We start from the raw sequence: 10,660 nt of genomic DNA, 5'->3' as shown, positions 1-10,660 counted from the left end.
GCTGAGCACCTTGAGCATAGTGCATACTGCATTGCTGAAGGAAGGCAAGGTGTCTGGCTTCTACTCCCTTGGGATTTGTCCCATGACCTTTAAAACAAAACATTGGGGTGACTTTTTTAAAACTAAAATAAGAAATAAGCTCATGTATGTATTTCTAAATTGAAGCTGTTGCTCAACAAACACCTGGGTTGTCCAAATCTGAAGGCAGAGGCTTCGTTTCGCAATGCTCTGCATGTGTACAAATATGATTAATGCTTATGAAGTACTTTGAAAACTGTATTTGTTATTACTGAAGGGATCGTATAGGAGCCACCTGAATTTGAGTTTGATTTATGGGGAAAGAAGTGGCAGGTTTAATTTGCAGACTCCATTAACTTGAGTAGACTAATATGGAGAAAATACCCTAGGTGATGCGGAAGGCTGCTGGAAACTGACCCCTGGGAATTACAATGAGGAAAAGGTCTAATGCTCAGCCTAATAACTCATTAGTTCTAGCTCTTAATGTATGTTGACCAATATATATTCTTTGTGCTATGAAGTCACAGGTATCCACATTACAGATCCTATTTTGCATGTTCTCCTAAAGAAATGACCCAGAGAAAGGGTTATAGTGCCCTGCTGCTGCCTGTTCATACTTGGTCAGTGATATTTGTTCTGTTTTGAATAGAATCATAGAAATAACTGGTTTGAAAAAGACATTTAAGTTCATCAAGTCCAACCATTACCACAGCACTGCCAAGTCCACCACTGAACCGTGTCACTAAGGGCCTCATCTACAGGCTTGTTTGAAATAGGCTGGGAAATTCCTCCTAATACTTCAATCTATTAAAATCTCTTCATCTTTAAGAGCCTGGGAAGGAGTGGGGAGGAGGTTTCGCAGTGCCTCTTGCTGCAGAGCCTGCCAGCTTTCTGTGACCTGCTTCAGAGATGGGTGAAACACCCTCCAGAGCCAGCAGCATCTTCTCTGCAGTCTGGCTGAGGTCTCAAAACATGCACAAGCTTATAAATATTGAGTGGTGACTTAGTTAATGCTGATATAAGTGTTGAGCCTCTGGAAGGTGACAACACCTCTTACAGCGGCACTCACAAAGGTTCAGAAATAAAATGTAGAGCAAAAGGAAACCCCAGAAGTGTATGCTGCATGGCAATATTTAATGGGAATGAGAAGCTGAATATACATGTGCAAAATCAGATGGATAGGATATAATCAGAAGAGTTCCAGGACTTCATGAGGGTCTATAATGAATCTCCAGTTCCATGATTTTACATAGAATGTTCTTCTTTGCTGAGGTATTTTATGAAGATACCAGTTATTACAATTGCTTGAAGTTGGAATTTGGTTTTGCCCTGGCTTGCATCAAATGAGGTATAGGCAGAAAAATAAGCTGGAAAACCATTGCATCATGGCTCTAAGCAGAAATAAAGCACAAGAGAGACTTGCAAAATGCCTATTCTTAAAAAATGCCAAGTAGCGCTGTTTTTTTGGTTTTTGTTGTTTTTTTTTAATTGTAAATGCTGGTTCCACAAAATATACAAATGAATGTGGATTTTGATAAAATTGGTTTTGGAACCCAAGATTTTTAGTCGTCTAATTTTGAAATATTTGGTGGTTTTCATTTCAGGACAAATTGATAATAGAAAGTCGATATTGGCATAAAAACTTGAATTTATTGAGATATTTTTTTCAAACCAAAAACGTATTTTTGTTTTTCTATCTTGTTTCTTGGAGAATTTTCTCTTTTTCTTTCTTTTCTTTTTTTTTTTTTTTATTTCACTCTAATTTTGAGTAAGATCAATAGTGAAAAATCAGTTTCTTGAAGTTTGGAAATTCAAGTCCTCATGCAGGTCTAGTGCCAGGAAGCCAATGCTTTATTGACTCTACTGGGAACTGTAGGAACTCAGCACTTCTATAATCCATTATCCATAAACTTAGTCGTGATCTTTCTTATTGTTCAGTACTGCTTTTCACTTTATCCACAGATATCCATGCAGGATTTAGGTTCGTCTGCAAGTTCTATAACAAAAGGGTATGGAAAAGTGAGGAAAAGAAGGATTAAAGTTTCCTATATCATAAAATGAGTTACATGCTGTCCCAGAACCACACATACCCCTAAACCCATTAAATCCCCTGGATCCAAGCAAGTTTCTGACATCAAACAAGGCAGTAGATCCCACTATGGTTTGCTGAGGAAAAGTGGTGAGAGTTGGGCCGGGATATATCACAGAATACGGTGGCAGGTCAGGCTCCACTATGTCCATTACTGTATCAGGGTATTTTATGACATAGGTCTCATTGGAGGTGAGGGCAAATGGCTCAGGGCATATCAGCCCAGGTGACAGGCAGCACTCGTAGGGAGACATGGGACAGATCCACACCTGTAACACAAGAAGGGGAGAGGAGAAAAGGCAGTTGTTAGTCCAGCAAAAAGTTAATGTATGAGACGTCAGGATTTTGGGAAGACAGGGTTGCATGCTGGATGTCATGGTTGAGGGCAAAAGGGGAAATTGCCTAGTTCATGTGATAGTTACATGTTCGTCCAGTTTCTTTTTTCCACTCAGTAAATCTCCTTCCTAAATAACCCTTTTGAACATCATTGTTTCAATATATTATAGTTTCTAGATCACCACTGTTTTCATCCTAAAACACTCTTCTGCTATTGCTTCTCTATTCTTCTTCTCTTACTGCTATTACCATTTCAAACTGTACTGAAAGCCACAACCCAAACTCAACTCCAGTTTTTAAACTTCACTTTTAATCCTCACTGCAGTGGCAAACCAAAACAGGGGGGTGAAGCCAGTTGCCTCATTTCACGTGATTAGAAATGGAGCAGTATGATCTGGGATGAAGATCCACCCATCTCTTATTAGACACATTATATACCATCTAAATTACAGTATCTTGTATTTAAAATCACACAGCTCTTTAAAACTGTACCTGGTATGAAGGCCAGATTTTCCTGGGCATTGTATAATTACAGATTAACAAGATGTCCTTGCCCTGAATTGTGCCCACACTAATGAGGCACAATTCAGTAGCAAACATAGTGAGGGAGAAGAGATAATTTTCTTCACTTTATCTTTGTGAAACTGATGCAGAAGAGACTAAGGGCTGGCATAAAGAATGGTCCTGAACTGATTTCCCAAATGAGTCCACACAATTACCTCAGGAGACAACATTCAGAGGTGGTTTCATGACTCTAAACATCTTGGTTTAGTACACGCTACAGTTGCCTTCTTCAATCCTGAGGGCTGCATCTTCAGCTATTTCCAATTGATCATATGTCTTTGACTTGAAGGTAAGAAAAAGGCAACAACAAAACCAGCTAAAGAGCTGGATCTGAAATGACTAGTTTTGCCTTTGGAAAAAGAATTCCTCCTACAGATCAGTCTAAGGGTAGATTTAGGTTCATCTGCAATAAGGGTGCTTCAGCTCATCCTAGTATCCCTGAGAAGGGGTGAAAAGGAGCACTTGTATGCCCCTTCTAGATGTAAAATTCAACACTATAAATGTGTTTTAAACAAAACCAGCAGCAAAGTGGCCTTTTAGTCAGAAAAAAAGTTACAGGCTTTGTAGGACTTTGAAATTATTAATGACAAATTCTCCAGCTGTTAAAAGCAGCTTCCTTGGAGACAGCTGAGAGTGAGAAGATATAAAAATTGTATAAAAATATATATAAAAATTGTATTTCTTCAATGGCATATTTTTTCATCAATAACTTCTTTAATGAAATCTAGTCTTTATAATATGAAAAGGATGCATGCAAGTCTTCAATTGAGACTCTTTAGTGTTCTGAGGGTGTTCCATATGCTATGCATGGTTTAAACGTACTGCTGTCCTGAATGCTAATGTAGTTTGCAAATGCAATCTTTCACCTCTGAAGTGTAAAACAGTAAAGGACAACAAAAAGGCTATTTCTGGCTGAATACCCCCTTGCCATTTCCGAAGTTTCACCTATCATTGGATAATATTTAGATAGCAATAAGTAATTGATTAAAAATTGACTTACCTGGATCACCAAGCAGAAGAGTTTAAGAAAAGTGATTAGAAGAGTTCTAGGTAGCAAATGCTTTTATACACATAGTCAAATTGCCTGGAGGATGTGACACCCTTTCTGCATGAAGTCTTAATTAGTTGCAAAACAAACTTTGCTGCATGCATAACTCCTGCAAGTAATGAAACTGTTTTGCATGCTGTTTGTGTTTGTTACCTATTGGACCTTCACATTGTGTGCTAAATACACACTACACCCTGCAGGCAGGATTCACTTAAACACTTCATGCGTCAAAAAGAACTTGATATACTTCATTAACCACATTTCAGTTAGATCATGAGTTGATCAAGCATTCTTTTATTTACATTTTCTGGGGTTTTTTTCTGCTTCAGTGAGTTCAAGGGAGCATCAGTAGCACCATTTGCTGGCAGGAAGCAGGATTTCATTTTAATTTCCCAAACCTGACAGCTTGTCTGGTGTGGAAGAGATGAGAGTTTTCCTCTGAAATGCTTTACAGGGCATTAAACTTGGCAGTATACAGCCATTATTCTCAAGGAGTATTTATGGATGAGGAGAAAACTCAATAAATTCAAAGCCAAGAATGTGGCTGATCATCTCTGAATAGGATTGATTCCTAGGCAGTGAGCTCCGTGTTATCTAATATTCACTTTAGTTTTTACAGATAACACTTGCATCGTATTTCAGCAGAGCATTTGGATTTGTTTCAGGTCTCTTTGCAGGGTTTGCCCATGTTGCAATTAAAGGCAGGTTGATGCCACCTACGTCTTCTTGCCACTGACTCAAAGTGAAGCCAGGGAGCATCACAGGGCTGGCTTCCTGCTTTTCTTTCTGGTTTTGGTTTCTTTTTCCCCCAGCTTTTTTGACCAGGTTCAAAAGAGCAGTTTTACAGGGAAGGTTGCAGTGGGTTGTACTCTGAAACTGGTGTTTCCGTCCAGGCTGTTTTAATGTGGTAGTGCTAAAGTGAAGACTGCCAGTGGGGGCAGGGGGAAGCACATAGGAAATAGCTCTATCCAGTTGAGAACCTAACACAAAGGAGAGGTGTAACTTTAACATAAGACTACCAAAGAATGGTAGGAAATTGGGGCTGTCAGTTTGTCAAGACTTTTATGAATGAGCCAGATGTGGATTTAAAAATGGGTTTATAAACTCTAGAAAGAAGAGATTAATATGACAGAAATATTATGTTAAAGGAGGAGAGGGAAATTAGGATTCAGATGGATGCAACTTCTGAAAAAGCCACCATCTAGGAGCTTTCTGGCATAACTGTCACTTAATATGCCAACTTGTTAATCAGAAAGAGGGTTTTTAATACATAAAAGTTATTCTTAATTAAAATCTTATTGTAATACCAGGAACAAGAATCACTTACATATTTCAGGACACACTTAAGTACAATACTACTTGCTGTGTTGTATACCTGATACACAATGCGTTATCTGCATAAATGACTGGGAATCAGTCTGAAGTCTTTTGTTCTGTTCACAGTTTCCTGTAAGTGCTTTTGCCTTAGGACCCCAGCTAACATATCAAGCTATAGACAATTTATGATATGAAGGAAAAATTTAAGTGAATAATAATGATGAACAAAGGAATCTTTCCTCCCAGTTTGCAAGGCAAGGAAGGGGGCATGTCACGTTTCTAGCATCACTCAGTTGCCCTCAACTTTAAATATAAATCTTGTGAAAGAGAAATATGAGGGGAAAAGAATGCCTATTCGCTCTGCACAAAATACATGTTAGAGCCTTTCCTATTTGCTGAAGGCACCTGTTCTTCAGGGAGGAAAAGGGGTTTTTTATGTACACTTAAGAGCTCTGTGTCTCATCTCTCATATTGATTTTGAGCATGTGAATCTATGGAGAAACACCATGGAGTGAAGCAGGTGCTTTTTGCCAGGTGGCCAAAACCAAACGTCTGTAGTAAGAAGGTGGATTTACGTTTAACCCTTAGAAGTGTTTGGGCTTTCTTGTTTTGGGTTTGGTTTTGGTTTGTTTTTTTTGAGTGAAAGTTACTACATCTTAGTCAGTTTGATTTTTTAGGACCATAATAAGAAACAGGAAAAAATGAGTATAGTTTTCTGATTAAAGAAACCAGGATATAGGTGTTTTGAGGGCTTCAGGCAGACAAAAGGGAACTAAAAGCAGGTGGGAATGCCCCAAGATTTACTTCTGATTAATTTGCCTAAGCACTGCTCTGCCATTGAGGAGCTGTGTAACATTAGGCTGTGTAGCAGGATTTATTGGGCTGAAAAGACATACATACATATACAGGGAGATTAACAGATACATTTATTTACATTCAGAATTCATTTAGTAAGATTTGGGTCTTGGAATTTAACCATGGATAAAGAAACAATTGGTTGTACCAGCCTAAAATAAGCACAATGTGCTGTTCATAAGCTAAGTGAAAATAAACCTTAAAAGCTTGTAGGTAAAAATATATATATATGCTTTTTAACTGTCTGTAAACCACCACAGACATGTTCTTAGAGAAATGGAAATGCCTGACAAGAAAAGGCTTTGCTGCCAACTATGCTCATCTTCTGTATCTAGGACATTTTGTGCCATTAGTCCAGGTTTAGCACAACTCATGCTCCTCTTATGGGCCTTTTGTTTTCTAAATACTGTCTCAGAGACTGCTCAGTGCTTCATGTTTATTGCACCCTCTTTTTACAGCCCTTTGTGCCATAGTATGTGGAACTCCTTGAGACTTACTCTCTTTGCTGTTTTGGGCACTATATAAAATACTACTTCACACTTCCTTTGCATCTTAAATTTTCATTGCCTTTGGCAAATATTAATTCTAATTATTATCTGGGTTTAATAGTGAAGCACAGAAGCTAAATGAATTGTTAGAGGTCACTTGGTGAGCAAATGGAACAGCCTGGAGTAAAACAGGCTTTCCTCACTGGCATTTATCCTATTATTTATAATTTGAATTCGTGCAAGTCTTTGAAGTCTTAACTGAGATTGCATTGGGCAAACAAAGGGCAAGTCTCCACACCAAACAACAAGCATTGGAACTGATTAGCCTGAGAAACAAAAGAGAAGGGATTACTTTTACAAAAGCAATGCTAATGCACAGGGATTAAGGGAGGGGTTCTCAGTATAGGGAAGTACTCTTGATATGTCCTGAAATGACTTTTCTGGTTTTACTCAGGAAATCTGTGGCAGTTGGGAAGTAAACACTCTCCTAAATGTTAATAAATTATTTAATTTTAAGAGTACCCACTATATTCACATTCTTCCAGTGCTATTTCCACAATAAACCGAGTATTTGGTGCAGCAACTCAATCTATAGGGTAAGCGAAGTGTGTACAACCCCAACTAAGCCAGTGGTTTGGGCACCAGGACATCATTCTTTCTGGGATAGCCATGTTTACTGGAAAGATAAGGCGCTTGAAGTTGCATCTGAAGAGATAAGTATCCAAAAGGGTTAGTGTAGTGGAGATCCACTTAGCCTGAACAAAGCACAGCAATTCCGTAGGGCTGGAAATTCTCAGACTGTACTTCCCCTGCTCAGAATAAATAGGGAACATTGATTTTTTTTAGGGTTTTTTTTTTCCTCTTTCTATGAAAGAGATGAAAAAGTGCCAAGTTTTTCAAAGCTGCTTAAAGTACTTTAGACACCATCCCTGGTTAAAATCCATAGCTTCACTTATGTATTTTGAAACCTAAGCTGCCACTTAAGAAATCTGCAATTACCAATGCTTTCAAATGACTACCTGTGGAGTAATAACCTTTGTTACAAAAATAATAACCTTTCCATAAAAATCTTTCATGAAAATTCATCCCCTAGGTAATGGTTGGTTACCAAGCAGTGACTGTATTGACGTGGATTTATCTGCTTTTCTGAAGAGAACAGTAAAAGAGAGGGAAAACAAAGAAGAGAAATAGGAGGCCTATTTAGTGGGAACTTTCTTAACTTAATTGAAAGATTAAAGAAGCATTTTGTGCATGAGGCCTCATTAGCTACCCAGATTATTTTATTCCCCAAGTTCTATATACGTCAGACTAGCCTGACTTGCGCATTTTCTGACCTTCACATTCATTCATGAGAGACATACTAGAGCCTAATCTTTTGCCCAAAACATTCTCCTGCCTCCTCTGAAAAGGCCTCTAAGTCTTTATTAAGGGTCTTGATTTTGTTATTCCTTTCCAATATGATTAGTTCAGCTCTTTTTGAGACACTTGCTCTAAATGCAAACAGAATTAAGCTGTCATGGATGTTTATACGATTTTTCTCTGCTTTTGCATACATAGTAAGTGAGCAAATGCATGTTTGTGTAAGTCCTGAGAAGGTTCAGGTTTTCTCTGCAACAAGTTCAACAAAGCTACTTTTCAAAGGAAAATCAAACAAAAAAGTAGTATGATGCAAGAACCTTAATACATAACTAGAGAATATGAACATTAATAACTCTGACATGTATTTCAGGGTGACTTTGTAAGTCTATTTTAAAACAATGCAATCATGCTGGATGCTTAAAATATGGTAATAAGTGTTTTGCATGTATAAATAATTAGAGTTTGCAAAGTGCTTTGAAAACCTTTAATCTGAAACTTCTACAGGGTGTTCCCAATGACTGGCACTACTTTGGGATCCTTACAAAGATGTCTACTTTACAGGAATGATTTAGAAGATGAGTACCACAGATTGAATGAATTATATATATATATGAAATTAAATAGTTTTCAGAGGAAGGTGGTAGAGCATGAATGCTTTTTATACTGAAATCTCCCAATCTTCCACAAAATAAAGTGGTATTCCATCAGTGCAGCATCTTGCCCAAAGAAATTTGCTTGCATAGTTACAGCAGATTGTACATTATAACTGCAAAGAGAGTTTTCTTACACCTAGCTACAATGTAATACCAGTATTAAGAGAAAGAAAGAGTCCTCTTTACCATTCAACCTTGTCCTAACAGCTAAGACTGTTTGCTGCAAGATTATACCACCTATCTGAGGGGAAGATCCAGCTTTGGAGTACAGAAGTGCTAAAACTAAGGAGCAAAACCTCCCAAACTCCTCCTTTCAGGGCAATGTGAAATCACTCTCCCTAAGCATTGCAATTGCCTTGGATATGACTGCTGATGATAAAATTACAGCCATGATTTCTTCATACAGAGTTTAGTGATTCCCTGTAATCCCACCTGTGAGATCCCTGTGAGTCTGCCCTTGGAGCTGGGTGAACTGTGAGAGACATTCAGAGAGACAGAGTTAAAAAGTCACCCAAATCATTCCTGCTTTATACTGCAAGCTAAGGTTTTCTCCCACAAGATGATGAGATTTTGGTTGCCAAAGCCACAGTGCCTCAAAACACATAGATTTTTAAAATTATTTGCCTTGAAAACAAGGTTCCAAATTTGAAGCCAGAAGTAACTAGTAGTTTTGAGAGTCTATTTATGCTTTCCAAGCAGTGCATTGCAGCTCCCAGCCCATCTGTCTTCTGTCCTTTCATGTACCGCAGATAAATATGATTTGATGGGAAAGATGACAGGGGAACAAGAGCATCAGACTGATGACAGGCAGCTTACTAAAACTGCTTGCAGTTGTGCCATTGTAGATGTGCTGGCTCTTAAAATACCCTCACAGAAAGGGAATATAATCTGTCACTGAGATGACTTGTATCCTGGGAAAATATGGATCCAAATTATAAGGCTTCAACACCTTCATGGTGTTGAAATCATTGCAATAACATACAAACCCATGGAATGGAGTTTATTTGCATCACTGGGGTCATGTGACTGTCACATGAGACTGTAAGGGGTGAGTGGAATCTAAGATTAATGTAGTGTAGGAAAAAAAGTAGAAAATAAACAAAATAAAGCAGTATAAGGCCAGGAATCCTGACCTGATTATGAACTGATTAGTGGAGTGACATATGTGACTTTGATCTGTTTATCTTAAAGAGATATTATTACTCAATTTATGGGTGTCAGAAGCCAATACCACACTTCAACTATAATAACATAGCACTCTGAATGTATAAATCATTAATGAATACTTGTGATATGACATTTGATCCAAGGAGGACGCAGAACTTCCTGATAAGAGTTATTGCCTTAGGGATCCCTCCAACACACCTAATAATTTAGGAGGGATTTACAGAGAAGAATTTTTACTGCTCTATCAGAGAAGCAAACAAGGAGCAGGTAAACAACTCCAGACAGGAACTCTGTCTTTAGGGAAGGGCAGGTCTCAGGGTACGTGAGATACTTTCCCTGACTAACTCGTTCTGTAACAACTACAGATTTTGACATAACATCCCAAAGATGAGCTACGTGGGGACTGGAGGCAGAAAAAGTCTTTGTCACCCTTGGTTGCTGCAGCTTTTCATCCTGATTCCTGCTGGCAGACCCTTTAATCAGAGATGACACCCAAATAAGCATCCCAGACACCAGTCATGCTTGAGTGCAGAATGGCAATCTATCAGGAAGGGTTAGGATGGCCAGAAATGTCCTTTCCTAAAGAGTAAGAAGCAAAATACTAATTTCTGTCTAGACAGCACGTTGAAAAAGGAGTGATTACGTGACACCAAGCTTTTCAGTGCAATAAAGTGTCATGGCAAGTCTCAGACCCTTCCTGGTCTAGCCTGAAGGAGCTCACTTACAGTGGGATCACTGGATGTGAATTTTCACTGGGAATCTGTGG

The 10,660-nt window shown here is 38.4% G+C and overlaps 1 long non-coding RNA gene across 1 annotated transcript; it reads right to left on the bottom strand.

The window, feature by feature from the left end:
- Positions 1–1,131: 1,131 nt before the first annotated feature.
- On the bottom strand, positions 1,132–4,128 carry LOC115947511 (uncharacterized). Its single transcript, XR_004081429.2, has 3 exons — positions 4,008–4,128; positions 2,109–2,376; positions 1,132–2,014 (listed from the first exon to the last, which is right to left on the bottom strand). It is a non-coding gene; the product is annotated as an uncharacterized lncRNA (long non-coding RNA).
- Between the last annotated feature and the right edge of the window lie 6,532 nt (positions 4,129–10,660).

This window comes from Melopsittacus undulatus, assembly GCF_012275295.1.
Source record: "Melopsittacus undulatus isolate bMelUnd1 chromosome 20 unlocalized genomic scaffold, bMelUnd1.mat.Z SUPER_20_unloc_1, whole genome shotgun sequence".
In the NCBI taxonomy this organism is placed as follows: Eukaryota; Metazoa; Chordata; class Aves; order Psittaciformes; family Psittaculidae; genus Melopsittacus; species Melopsittacus undulatus.
The sequence above is the reverse complement of the archived record's forward strand: the minus strand, read 5'-3'. Positions and strand labels throughout refer to the sequence as shown.